General features: G+C 52.3%; 1 protein-coding gene and 1 long non-coding RNA gene across 4 annotated transcripts in view; both read right to left on the bottom strand.

Annotated features, from left to right (window-relative positions):
• Nucleotides 1–5,779, bottom strand: part of LOC105537849 — a 31,338-nt gene extending 25,559 nt beyond the window's left edge. The window contains exon 1 of the long non-coding RNA XR_001005785.1: nt 5,418–5,779. This is a non-coding gene — a long non-coding RNA (uncharacterized LOC105537849). The remainder of the gene's footprint in view (nt 1–5,417) is intronic.
• LOC105537850 (mitotic spindle assembly checkpoint protein MAD1) overlaps nt 1–14,146 on the bottom strand; it is a 399,899-nt gene that overhangs the window by 53,299 nt on the left and 332,454 nt on the right. The window lies entirely within an intron of this gene.

The raw sequence follows: 14,146 nt of genomic DNA, 5'->3' as shown, positions 1-14,146 counted from the left end.
GGTCGCTGCCGCCCAGCACACACTGTGCTGGGGGGCAGCGTGGGCTTCCACGGTCGCTGCCGCCCAGCACACACTGTGCCTCCTGGGCTGCTGGAGTGGGGCCCTCCATGTCTGTCCTCCCCAGAGAGGCCTCTCACCCACCCCACTCTGTGGATAATTTACACAGAGAAAGTACAGGCTCAGCAGGGGGTGGGGAGGGGGCTCTGGGAGTCCCTCCAGGGATGGAGCGTTATCCTGGGGTCCTGGGATTAGGCTTGGATTTCTCCAGAGCGTCACGCTATATACTTGTGGCCTGCCTGGAAGTGAGCACAGCCCGTGCCGGGTAGGAGGGACGCGCACTGCGTGTGCACTGCGTGTTCACAGCCGTAACCAGAGACGAGAGTTCTCACAGTCGGGGATGCGGCTCAGCACCAAGGTGCCGACAGGACGCAGTGACGACCGCCAGGGGAAAGCCCACAAGACCCCCACAAGACCAGCCTGTCGGCTAAGGAGCTGGAAGTGTGATCCCCCAGCACAGGGGCCCATGGTGCAAGCCCCGGCACACCAACCCTCTGCACGGAGACCCTGGACTCTTCCCCACACGGACGAAGCTGAGCACGGAAGCGCTGCCTCACCATGCCAGGCAGAAAGCTAGCCCAGCACAGCCCAGACCCTTGCGTGTGCAGGACTCCCTGGAGGCCCTGTGAAAGGCAGGCTCTGGCTCGGCAGGCTGGGGTGGGGCCCGAGTGGCACGGACACAGCTGGTCCAGGCCACTGGATGGTGAGGCCCGGGATAGCAACATCCGAGCAATGATCCATGCCCAGGAACCAGGGCCCCCCACCACGGTTGCCGGTGTGGGGCAGGGTTGGGTCCCAAGGAGAAGGTGCACATGCTGCTGTGGGGGGCCACAGAGGCCCAGGGGAACGCCAGGGAAGGAGCAGTCAGTCCATGTGGAGAGCACCCCTTGCCTGGGACCCCCTCCCACACCCTCTCCCAGAGGCCCGAGTTCCTAGCATCCACCTCGGCACAGGCTCTTAGCTCTTCCCAAAATCTACCTCGCAGGCTCTCGAGGGCAAGAACCAAGTCCGGGTTCCTAAACTCCCCAGGTGCCTTAAATCCCCAGCCCAGGGCTGGGCACAGGGATGGCCTGAAAGAGCTCAGCCTGCGTGCGGCTGGGAGCAGGCAACTCTCCAGGCCCCTCTTCCCGGTGCCTTCGCCGCCTCCCCTTCTCTCCAAACTCAGTTTCACACGGACCTGGGAAAAAACACCGAAAAATGTGACAAGACGGAACACAGCCGTCTTCCAGCCTGGCTGTGCTATCCATCTCCCAGCAGCCGAAGGGTAATTCAATTAGCGCGCATTGGTAATGAGCTACGATCGTCAATCAGCCGTCGCACTGGCACGGGCTGAGGGGACCGAGACCGCAGCCTCGTGGAGATCACCTGCGTGGGCTCCATGGACCACATCACAGCTGTCCCTGCAGGAGGTGATGCCACACCACACCTAGACCGGGCTCCTGCAGGTGCCTCTGTGGGGCAGGGAGGTTTGGGTCCAGCTGCTGACGGAGGAGCCAGGCTCGTCTGACAAGGCAGGTCGTGAGCCCAGGAAGCAGCGGGGTCCAACAGGTGGCTGGCTGGAGCACTTCATAAGCCAAGGGGTGCCTCGCCCATGCCTCCCCTGCCATGCCAACCCGGAGTCCACATTGGTAGGTGAAGTGTGGGAGGCCCAGATATGGTGGAACAAGACTGACCTTGAACTGAGACAGGCAGAGTGACTGACCCCAGATGCAAGCTGCTGCCCAGAACTGCCGGCAGGAAGGCCATGCAGGCGGTGGCTCACGATGTGTCACACTTGGCCCAGGTGGTGCCCAACACACGCCTGCCACGCTGAGCCCAACACGGCTCCTGTGACGCCGAGCCCAACACGACGCCCGCCACGCCGAGCCCAACACGTGCCCGCCACGCCGAGCCCAACAAGGCTCCCGCCATGCCGAGCCCAACATGTGCCCGCCACGCCGAGCCCAACACACGCCCGCCACGCCGAACCCAACATTCGCCCGCCACACTGAACTCCGGCACCTGTGATGGTGGCACAGGCTTCCCCAGAGGGCCAGCAACCCGGAGCCCCGGAGGGGAGGTGGAGAGGACATGGAGGGGACAGGGTCTAGGGTCCCAACACTTGGGGGAGGAGGAGACGAGAAGAGAGGGGGGCAGAACCACGGCGGCTCAGAGCCCACAGGACGGAGAAAGTGGAGGGAGGGAGAGGCAGGATGACCTCGCACCTCCAGGCTTTGCTGTGTTCCAGCACGACGCCCAGGCGGCAGCTCCCGCTGACATATGCAGGCCCAAAAACTGCAGTCCAGGTCCCGGGCCTCGGGGAGCCTCCTCCATACCCTGCAGGCCATATGAGCTCCTTCTGTCCCCTGTCCCTTGACAGGGAGGCTGACACCCAACCCGCAGGGCTGCCTGCAGGGTCAGACACGCACACTGGGAGCCCCACGGGGTGCTGCAGGCCTGGGACTCCCACACTCTAGAGAGGATCGGGGCCATGCCGGGGCTGCCACACTGTTTCCCAGAGGACAGGTTGTGCCCAGCGGCCTGGGCGACAGCTCTGAGCCCCAGGAAGTGAGGCCCCTGCTCCAGGCACACCGGGCCTCCCACAGCACCTGCTCCTGGGTGAGCCCTCACCCTCTCCACTGTGGCTTCCCCGTCTGTCTCTGCTTCCAGATCCTGAGCCCCAGGGCAGGCCGGCTCCCTCTGCTAATGTCCAGCCCATGTCTAGCATCCCGCAGTTGCCTGCGACACGGAACTGGGCTCAGCTGAACGAGAGGCCTTTCCTTCCAGAACAGGATGCAGGCTGAAAATCGCCTCCAGGATGCAGCCCAGGGCAGAGGCTGCTCTCTCCTCCCTCTGGCTCACACTCACATGGGCAGGTACCCAGGGCTGTCCTGCTGGCTGCGGGATCCTGGGCACTGGACTCTGCCTCTCTCATCTGCCCCCAGCACAGGGCCAGACACGGGTGATGGGGAGAAACGCTTCCTGAACGAACAAACACGGGAATGAGAAAGCCAGCTCCAAGCCCTCTTTGTGCTGAGATCTGGCCCCACAGTAAGGATCATTCTGTTTGGAGAGGACACTGCGATGGATGTCAATAAAATGTCAACACTTCCAGTCAATTCAAACACCCAGGGTGGGGAGCCCGTCAGGAGAGAAAGCCAGTAACTGTCACAGAGAGAGAGATGTCCATGATCTTTGATCCAAAAATCCCACTTTGGGGACTTTATCCCCAGATGAGAAACCGAGAGAAGAAAGGGCCCGGCCCAGCAATGATGCAGAGTCACCAGGAAAGGGCTGGACGCCGAGCTGTGAAGGAGCAGGGAGGAGCGGAGAGGAGCCCCCCGGGGGGCTGGACACCGAGCTGTGGAGGAGCGGGGAGGAGCCCCCCGGGGGCTGGACGCGGAGCTGTGGAGGAGCGGCGAGGAGACCCCCGGAGGGCTGGACGCCGAGCTGTGGAGGAGCGGGGAGGAGGCCCCGTGGGGCTGGGGGGCCTGGTTCCAATTCTGATGCAGCCTCCCCTGCCTTGGTGTCCCTTTCCGTAAGAGAGGGCCTTGACCCCCACCATAAACGTGTGCAGGGAGCCTGGCGCACAGCCCCCATCACTGGTTGGGGACACCCCTCTGGACATCACGGGCTGGGGTGTGAGTCTGGGTCCTGTCCTGGGGCCTCATTGGGCTGGAGAGCACCAGCCCTAAATGGGGTTGTAATTACAGCAAGAGGGTGGGAGCGGGGACAGGGTTCTGGGAGGAGGAGGTGGGGGGGGGGGCCTTGAGGAAGGTGGCATTTGGACAGAGTCCTGGAGGATGCTGGGGGTGGGGGCAGGTGGGGAGCCCTGGTGGGGAGCTAGTGAGAGCACGGCACAGCCAGGGCTGGACAGTGCTGAGGGGTGCAGGCAAAGCACCTGGACTCTCTAGGGATGGGGGGCCAAGGGGCTTTTCTAGGGCTGGGCGGAGGAGACTGGGCAGGGGGCTCTTGGGTGGATGGAGGGGTAGGGGCAGATCCTGGCAGGGAACACACCAGCTACCCACCGCTGCCTCCCTCACTGTACCCCCTGACCACCATGGGGGAGTGGGCACTCCGGGTGCAGGATGTGCCCTCGACAAGGGCCTCAGCTCACCCCTGACGGACACCTCCACTGAAGCCCAAGCTGGCCCTGAAGCCCAGTGGGGAGACGTGTGTTTGGGGAGCAGGCAGGGCTTATCCTGCCTCCAGATGGGATGCTCAGAGACTCCTGGGACTGAAGCTGCTCCCCGTGGCTCAGCGAGAATGGACACTGAACCCATCGAGTCGGCACCAGGGAAGAAGCGTAGCGCACACAGGCCCGGGCTGAGGTCAGGGGGCCTCTTGGAGCACCCCACGCTAGGGTCAGTTCCGGTGAGGAGGTGTGGAACACACACGGGCCCAGGCTGAGGCCAGGCCAGCTTCTCTGAGCACCACATGCTAGGGTCTGTGCTTCTACCTGGGCAGCGGGCATCCTGGGACAGCGTTCCAGGCTCTCCATCTGCACCTGAGTGGGGATGGAAAAGGAAGACCAGGCTGCCCAGCGACAGTGGCTGGCGCCAGAGGTCAGTGCAGCGAGGCTGTCTCGGTGTACAGCTGGTGAGACCTGGGGTCCCCCACCAGTGCATCAGCTTTGGGGAGGTGACACACACCGGCAGACAACCGTGTCATGGCATGGCCAGGCTGGGCCACTATGCAGAGGACTGAGGGGGTGACCGTGGCCCGGGGTGGTCAGGGAGCCGTCTCAGGAGGAGATGCTGCAGCAGCACTGGGGGGAACATGACGGCCTGGCCATGACACCGAGGGGAGCACCCACCGTGGCCAGGGTGAGGCTCTGGTAGGGGAGAGGAGGCAGAGGGCTGACCTTTTGATCTTGATAATCCTATAGCTTTCCGCACAGCTTGGGGCTGAGTGCGGCTTTCTTAAAAAAAGAAATTAGAAGTGCTGCTGAGTGGCTCTCACCCGTCAGCATTACCCAGAGGCAGGTGGCTCTTCATCGATCGCCTGGTGGGCTCAGGAATTGACCTGGGAGGGAAGAGCGGCTCGCAGCACACCACCTGCTACCTGCTCGATTGGGGCCTTGTGTGGCTCAGCGGGACCCACTGGCCCTCCCGCCTGGGCACTTAGTGTACACAGGGAGGGGTGGGGCTGGAGGGCTCCAGGAGAGAAGGGTGGGGTAGGGAGGTGGGGAGGAGGGGGAGGGCAGGGAGAGAGCACAGAGGCCTCCGGCTCTGCAGCATGCAGATTGACCACACCCCAGGCCTGGCCACAGGCACACTGCACCTGTGCCCAGTTAGTGGCCCCCAAGCTGAGCCTGGGAGCTCTGGGGCAGGCATACTCTGAGCCAAGGGCCTCCTTCCCCTCTGCAGGGCAGGCTGGGCAGGTATAATCAGGATAAGCTCCCCATGAGACTGGGGACCCAGGCCCAGTGCCAGCCCAGGTGAAGGTCTCTTCCTTCTGCCCCAGAGACAACTCACGAGCAGCTCCCCTGGCTGCCCCAGAGCCCTCGACAGGGGCTGTGGCTTCTGACCCTTTGGACTCAGCTGTTCTGAGGGAACCTGCTTCTGCCTGCCCCCGCGGCTGCACTCAAGCCTGTGCTGTGCGCGCCGAGGCCAGCTGAGTACTGGACAGGACCTGGGCTGAGGCTGCCCAGCTCACAGGGAAGCAGGAGCCGAGGGACCAAGAAGAAAATGTCCCCCAACTGGCTGACAGTCACCCTCCTCGACCCCAGATGCCACTAAGAACAACACGAAGTTCTGGCGCGCAGGGAGGGAAGTCCATGTTGACCTGGAGGCAGGTCTGCAGCAGGAAGGCTGGGCACACCCTCCATTGGCTACTCACTAACTCCCCTGCTGGCAGAACCCTTCAGTGCACAAGCAGAGGAGAAACGAAGGCGTGGAACAGAGCAGGTGGCCCCCATGGGCTGGGAGGGGCGGGGAGAGGAAAGGCTGCAAGGTTCCCAGCAGAAGAGAAGACGCTACTCCAGGAGCCCCGGGAGGTGCAAGGGAACCCTGTTTAGTAACGCTGCATGTGCAACATATAACACGCAGTTCACGTGCACAGACGCGTGCGAACATCTATGATGTAAGCGAGTAGGGCTGTGCAGAGCAACTGTTATAGGCTGAACCGTGTCCCCCCAAGTTGAGATACGAACCTAATGCCCATGTGACTGTATTTGGAAATAGGACCTTTAAGGAAGGAAGTCAAGTCTGAGGAAGGTCATAAGGGTGGGGGGTGGGTGCTCATCCAGCAGGGCACAGAGCTCTCCCAGTGCACGAGGAAGGCCACACAGGAATACAAGCGGTGGCCGTCCATAAGCCAGGAGAGTCCTCCCCAGGAGCCAACTCCGGTGCCGCTTGATCTCAGATTTCAGCCTCCTGAACTGTGTGAGTACACATCTGCGGTCTCAGTCCCTCGCTGTGGACCCCTGTGTCTGCAGCCCCAGCCAGACCAGCAGAGCGGCGGACACGGCCAGGTCTTATTTTGGTGAAACTAGCCCCTCGGCTCCACAGATCGCTGTAACGTGCGTATGTGGGAAGACGGGAGGGGCACGGCAGCCCACCTAGGAAGCAAGGTCTCCACAACCATGCTTCATGTTAAACCAGCTCCTCCTCTAGAGGCTAAGGGCCTCATGCGGTCAGCTACAGCCCAAGGTCCGGAGCCCCCCTGTCTGGTCCAACACCAGGTGCTCTGTCCCTCTTCTCCTTCGCACAGGTGGTCACCCTGCCGGACGCTGCCCCTTTCCCCACTGTTCTCACCCACCGAGGCCAGGCCCTGCCACAATAAAAGGACCCTGGTTGGGGCTTGACGGAGTCACCGGCCTTTCAGAGACACATGCTGAAATATTTGAATGACAGGAGCTAAATTGATTACGATGCCTTGGATTTGCTTCAAAATAATCCAGGAAGGGGGAAGGGGGTGGGACGGGCTCACAGGGACTTCTCAGTGCTGTTTTCCGTATTTTTATATATATATGCTTAAAACTTTCCATGGCAAAAAGTGAAAATAAACACAAATAGAAACCAAACCAAAAAGCTAAAAGATGACAACTCATTCTAACCAGGCCGAGGTGACTTCCTCTCAAAACCCAGGCTCTGGAAGGACGTCTCGCTCCGACCCCCAGAAGGTGACGTCCTTGGCCCCAGAGCCTCTGCCGAGGCTACCCGGTCTTTACCCCTCTGCCCAAGGCCACACGCGCAGGACGTCAACAGTATTTGTGGAATTAGCGAGGCAGCATGTGAAGGTGGTTCCATCTCCAGGCCCCTGCCAGGTCCTCCTCCCACTGAGTCTCAACGCCCCGAGGGGTCACAACGCTTCAACACGTGAGGGGCCATGTGCCTCTCCACCCAGGAAAGTGTGCACAAGCACACGCCATGCTGCCTGTATAATTTTGGGAATGACAGGGGTCTACGAAGCCCACCCAAGTTCCTGGCATACGGACCCCTGCCCTGAGCTCGGGGTGGAACCCCGATGCTGCTGCTCCTCCTCACATGTGGATCTGGGACGTCATGCTGGGCAACTGAGACCAGTTTTGCCTTCATGTTGTAAACAACTAGAAAAATGGACAAAATACACGCAGTAACTGTTCACAGACACTGGACCGTGATCTGAGGACAGAGAAACAAATGAGGTGAACCTCTGAGCACCCCTTGCTCTGCCCAGTGGTCTCTTCCAGGCTTGGCGCTGGGGGGTGCAGCTCAAGCTCAGCATGGTGGTCCCGCTGAGAGGAAGGGAGGATCTGTGGAGGGCAGAGCTGGGCACAGAAGGCTTCTGGCAACCTGGAGAAAGGTCTCGCTGAGCTGCTGAGTAACACGCTCTACGCACACAGCATGCAACTCCACAAGGCTGAGCCAAGCACACCAGGGAGCTGCCAGGGAACAACTCCAAAGGTCATACAGGCCCGGGGACAGGCACGTGCCGACCAGCCAGAGCAGGTGTTCTTGCTGAGCACCCAGGGCATCTGCTACGAACCTCAGAAGGGTCATGTCTTAGTAGCAGCGTTCAACTAGCCTGGAATAAAAGCAAATCCATACAAGCCCCAAGAGAGTGTAAAAACGGTTCTTGAAAGGATCAAGCTGACCCCAAAATAACTTAACTGCTTGCCAGAAAAAGCCGAATACTCTTCAAAGAAAAAACGAGGAAATTTGCACACTTTCATATACTCGACAACATAATATTAACAATGCCCATCACACAATCAAAAATTACTAAGCATGCAAAAAAAGGAAAATGTGGTCTACAGCTAGGAGAAAACTCGGCCAATAGAATTAAGTCCAGAAACGATGAAATCAGCAGACAAGGACTTTACAACAGCAATTATAAATACAGCTGCAGAATTTACAGGAAAACATGAACACAATGAAGGGGATGGCTGCTAGCCCCCAGGATGGCCTTGAGCGACCCTGCTTCCTGGCAGTCACACCCTGGTGCTGTCTCCTCCCACATCATACCAAGGTTGGCCTACATGATCAATAGAAAAAGGCAGAGCCAGGCATGGTGGTGTGCACCTGTAGTCCCAGCTACGCAGGAGGATCACTTGAGCCCAAGAGTTCAAGGCTGCGGTGAGCTATGACAGTGCTGCTGCACTCCAGCCTGAGTGACAGTGCAAGACTATCTCAAAAAAAAAAAGGCAGATGTGATAGTATATCAATTCCAAGATTACATTATAAAAGACGCTGTAGATTCCATCTTAGGCTGGCTCTGTCTGTCTCTTTCTAACTCATTCAGCACTCACTCTGGGGAAAGCCAGCTGCCATGTTGTGAGGATGTTCAAGCAGACCTACAGAGAGGTCCATATGGAGAGGAAGTGAAGTCTCCTGCCAAGGGCGACCTAAATGAATTTGGGCAGAACATCTGGCCCCTGTCAATCCTTCAGCTTTGCAACCCAGGACAAAAGCCCCTAACTGCACCCTCTGACGAGAGCCTGAGCCAAAACCATCCAGCTAAAAACTGCTCTGGGTTCCTGAATTTCAAAAACTTCATGAGATAACAAACGCCTGTTTTAGGGTGTTAACTTCTGGAGAAATTTGTTATGTAGCAACAGACTACTAAAATGAAGGAGAAACCAAAGATACCAATAAAAAAAAAAAAACCAAATGGACCTTTTAGACATGAAAAACAAACGAAATTTTAAAACTCCACTGCACAAAATCAATGGCAGATTAGACTCTCCAGGATAAAAGGTCAGTAAACTTAAAGACAGGAACAGAAACTATCCAAATGAAAGCACAGAAAAAAGATTGAGAGCCAAAAAACAAAAAGTACAAAGCTTTAGTAATTAGGATATTAGTGACTTAAAATATGTAAAACTAGAGTACTGGAAAAAGGGGAGGGGAACAGAAAAAATACTTAAAGAAAACAATGGCCAAAATTTCCCAAATCTGATTAACTGTAAATCCACAAATCCAAGGAGCTCAATGAACCGTAAGCAGGATAAATACAAAGAAAATCAGCTGGGGAGGGTGGTGCATATTATATACAAAGGACAAAGATAAGACTACTAGCAGACTTCTTGTCAGAAGCCACGCAAGCCAGAAAACAACGAAACATTCATAAGACGCTTAAAAAAAAAGACTGTCAACACAGAATTCTATATCCAGTGAAAACATCCTTTAAAGATGACGATGAAATAAAGACATTTTTGGACAAAGAAAAGCCGAGAAAATTTGTTGGTAGCAGGACTACAATATAAGAAATGTTAAGGAAGTGCTTCCTGCAAAATAAAAAATAAATGCCAGATGGAAATCTGGATCAACAGAAAGGAAGGAAGAGTGCCAGAAGCAGTAAATACGTGTATTTAAATACATGTATTTAAATACGTGAATACACTTCAACAAGCATTTTTGAATCATTTTAACTTAGAAGATAATGTACTCTCTAAAGTGAAAGAATAATTTCACAAAAAAAAAATTTGTGCAAAAATTACACAAAAAGAAAAAATGGAAAAATACTTTAAAAATACTATATGTTAACTAGTGTAAGATTATTTGAAAATAGACTGTGACATTAATCATGCATATTGTAAACTTAGAGCTGGGGTCATCAAACTCCAACCCATGGGCCAATTCTGGCCCACTGCCTGCTTTTGTAATAAAGTTTTACTGGCACACATCCGAGCTCATTATGTAACATGTACAATTGCTTCTGTGCTACAACAGCAGAGGTGTGACACAGACAGTATGGCTCCCAAAGCCTAACATATTTGATATCTGTTTCTTTACAGGAAAGGTTTACTGACCCTTGCCCTAGAGCAATAACTAAACCAAAATGGAAGAAAACCAAAGAGGTATGATTAATATGCCAATGTTGGAGAAAACATGGAATACCAAAAAACAGCCCAAAGGTGGCAAGAAAAATGAAAAAAAAAAAAACAGAATATACAAGACAAAAAGAAATGACAAGATGGCAGATTTAAACTTAACATCATAAGAATTATATTAAATATAAATGGCATAGATTATCAGGCTGGGTAAAAAAAGCAAGATTCAATTATATGTTATCTTCAAAAAATTCATTTAAAATATAAAGACACAAGTAGATTAAAAGATCAGAAATAGATATGATAGGTATATATAAATATTAAAATTGTAAGAAAGCAGGAGTGGCTATATTAATATTACTCAAGTCAGACTTCAGAACAAGAATATTTCAGGGATGAAGACAGACACTGCATAATTATAATTACAATTGCAAGTGACCAAGAAGATATAACAATCTTAATTGTGTATGTACCCCAAAATAGGCATTAAAAATATAGGAAGCAAAACGTGATAGATCTGAAAGGAGAGAGATAAAAAAAATCAATAAAACTTAGAGTGATGAAGAAAAAAGAGATAATATGTATTGCCAAAATCAGAAATGGAAGAAGGGATGGCACTACAGATGCTACGGGTAATACAGGATAATAATGAATTATTATCAATGATTTTATGCCAATAAATTGGACAGTATACACAAAATGAGCAAAAACTCAAGAAGATAAAAATGATCAAAACTGACTCAAAAAACATCTGAGTAGTCCCATATCTATTAAATAAATTAAATTCATAATTTAAAAAGCTTTCTACAAAGAAAATGCCAAGCCCAGATGACCTCACTAGTGAATTCTATCAGATATTTAGGGAAGAAATATCTCACACAAATTCCTCCAGAAAAAAGAGGAGGAAACCCTACCCAATTCATTTTTGAGGCTAGCATCATCCTGATACCAAGGCAAACAAACACATTACAAGAAAAACTAAACCACAGATGAATATTGCACAAGATCATAGATGCAAAAATTCTCACTAAAAATTAGGAAATTGAATCTAGCAATCATATAAAAAGGGACCCAGTGGGGTTTATCCTAGGAATGCAAGGTTGGTTTAACATTTTAAAAAATCAACCAGTATTACTTACAATATCAACAGAATAAGAAAGTTCATATGATCATCTCAATAGACATAAAAAAAACTGACAAAATTTGACTCTTAGCAACTAGAACAAAAGGGAACTTTCTCAACCTGGTAAATGATATCTATGAAAAACCCATATTTAACAGCATACTAATGTCAAAATACTGAATGCTTTCTCATTAGCATCAGAAACAAGGTGAAAATGTCCCCTCACCATTCTTATTCAGCATTGTACTGAAATTCCTAGCCAGTACTGAAGGGCAAGATAAGGAAATATAAGGCATAAAAGTTGAAAAGGAAGACACAAAACTCTAACTTTATGCACATGATACAATGTCTATGTTGAAAATCCTAAAGAAACTACAAAAAATTTCTAGAACTAATAAGTAAATTCGGCAAGGTTACAGAATATGAGATCAATATATAAAAGTCAATTATTTCTATATATTAGGAATGAAACACTGGAAAATAAAAATTTTTAAGCACATTTACAAAAGCATGAAAACATGAACTAGTTAGAGCTAAGTATTTTAAAAATACACATAACCTGTATATTGGAAAATAAAAAACATTGCTGAGAGAAGGTAAAGACCTATATAAATAGAGAAATATACCCTTTTCATGGATTGGAACACAATATTGTTAGAATGTCAGTTCTTCCTGGTCAGGCACAGTGGCTCATGCCTGTATTAGAGGTGGTTGGATTGCCTGAGATCAGGAATTTCGAGACCAGCCTCACCAACATGGTGAAATCCCGTCTCTACTAAAAATACAAAAATTAGCTGGGTATGGTGGCAGGTGCCTGTAATCCTAGCTACTTGGGAGGCTGAGGCAGGAGAATCGCTTGAACCCCAGAGGCAGAGCTTGCAGTGAGCCAAGATCGCATCATTGCACTCCAGCCTGGGCAAGAAGAGTGAGACTTCGTCTCCAAAAAAAAAAAAAAAAAAAAAAAAAAGAATGCTAATTCTTCCCAAATTGATCTACAGATTGAATATAATCCAAATCAAAGTCCCAGTAGGCTTTTTTGTAGAAGTTGACAGGCGAATTCCAAAATTTATGTGGATCTAGAATAGCTATAATTTTGAAAAAGAACAAAATTGGAGGACTTATGTTACTTGACTTTGAGACTTACTATAAAGCTGCAGTATTCAGGATAGTAGCACAAGATCACCTGAATGGAACAGAGAGTTCAGAAACAGAACCACACAAAAGGCAAACTGATTTTCAACAAAAGTACCAAAGTAATTCAATCAGGAAGGGATAGTCCTTTAAACAAGAGTTGCTGGAATAGGCCAACTAGGACTCGCCACAACTCCTACAGGAGTGATAGGTGAGAGCCACACACACCTTCTGTATCCCCACAGTGGTCCTAATCAGCAGCCCATAAACCTGGGCTGATGACATTCATGTTTCCTGGGAGCCTGCCAACACCCGGGTTCCTGGATCCTACCTGCGGTGACCCAGGCTGGGCAGACGGGGCCACAGGCAGCTTTGGGAAGCCCTGCACCAGGTCATGACATCTCTGCAGGACCCCCAGAAGCCGAGGCTGTCCTGGTTAGGGGAGCTGGGGAACTGCTTGGACCTCCCCGCAAAGCCCAAACTTGAGGAAAGATGGAGCCTTGGGAGGAAGGGAGGCCAGTAGACACAGTGATGACAAAGGGCCATGGCCAGGCTGCCCCAAAGTCCTCCCCTCCTTGAGCAGGAGCTCCTGGCCTTTCCCTGCTCACTACAAACAGACTTCCTGCAGTCACAGCGGGCCCTCAATCTGGCAAACCCGCATGCGTCCCATCTCGGGGGCTCCACACCAAACCCCAGAAGGATGCTCACATCCAATCTTCACTGTCATTTCCAAAGCAAGAGGAAGCACAGTGTGGTCAGCAGAAAGCACCCGGCAACTGAGGGCAGGCGAGCTGCAGGGAGTCCTGGTCACTCACAGGACTCTGTGGAGGCAGGGATCTCACTGCTGATGGGGAGCCTGGGATCCAGAGAACAGATGGAACTGAGAGACGGGTGAGCTGGGAACAGCCCCATCTTCCTCCCTGCTCCCCGGCCAGGCCACAGCAGCCCCATGGTTCAGCTCAGGAGTGGAGCGTGGAGCCTGGAGCCTGGAGCCTGGAGCCTGGAGGGGAGCCTGGAGCCTGGAGCCTGGAGGGGAGCCTGGAGCCTGGAGCCTGGAGCCTGGAGCCTGGAGGGGAGTCTGGGCTGCAGAGCTGAGCTGACAGAGGGCTCTCCAGGCGGGATGCCTAGTTCTTGGCTCAGACCCCGTCTAACTGCAGAATCTTAGGCAAACCAGGGCCCCGGTGTGCTGATCTCCGTAAGACGGAGACAGGAACTGTTCCGCCATATACATGGGGTTTCGCTAAGATTATGAGCCATGACCAAGTCCTCCCAGCTCTGTGGTCTCAGAATCACACCAGATGAGCCAAGTCTCATTTGCTGAAGTCTTATATGGCTGAAATAGATGCAAAACAACTCAAATATGGGTTTAAATGGTCACGCACTGAATTAACCCATTTATGCCTAGTGTTCCGTTATTGGAACATTAAGCTTGTGGGAGTTATTTATATCCTGCTGTTCAAGGTCATCGCCAAGGTCTGATTTTTCACAAAAAAATTTGCAACCTCCAGCATAAATGGGTTAATAATTTATCCAATTAATTTCATCCAAACTAATAATCAATCTACGAGGAACCTAAAGAAGTAGCCAGAGAAAGATTT

This window comes from Mandrillus leucophaeus, unplaced genomic scaffold (genome assembly GCF_000951045.1).
Source record: "Mandrillus leucophaeus isolate KB7577 unplaced genomic scaffold, Mleu.le_1.0 Scaffold180, whole genome shotgun sequence".
NCBI lineage: Eukaryota > Metazoa > Chordata > Mammalia > Primates > Cercopithecidae > Mandrillus > Mandrillus leucophaeus.
This window is presented reverse-complemented; position numbering and strand designations above follow the sequence as displayed.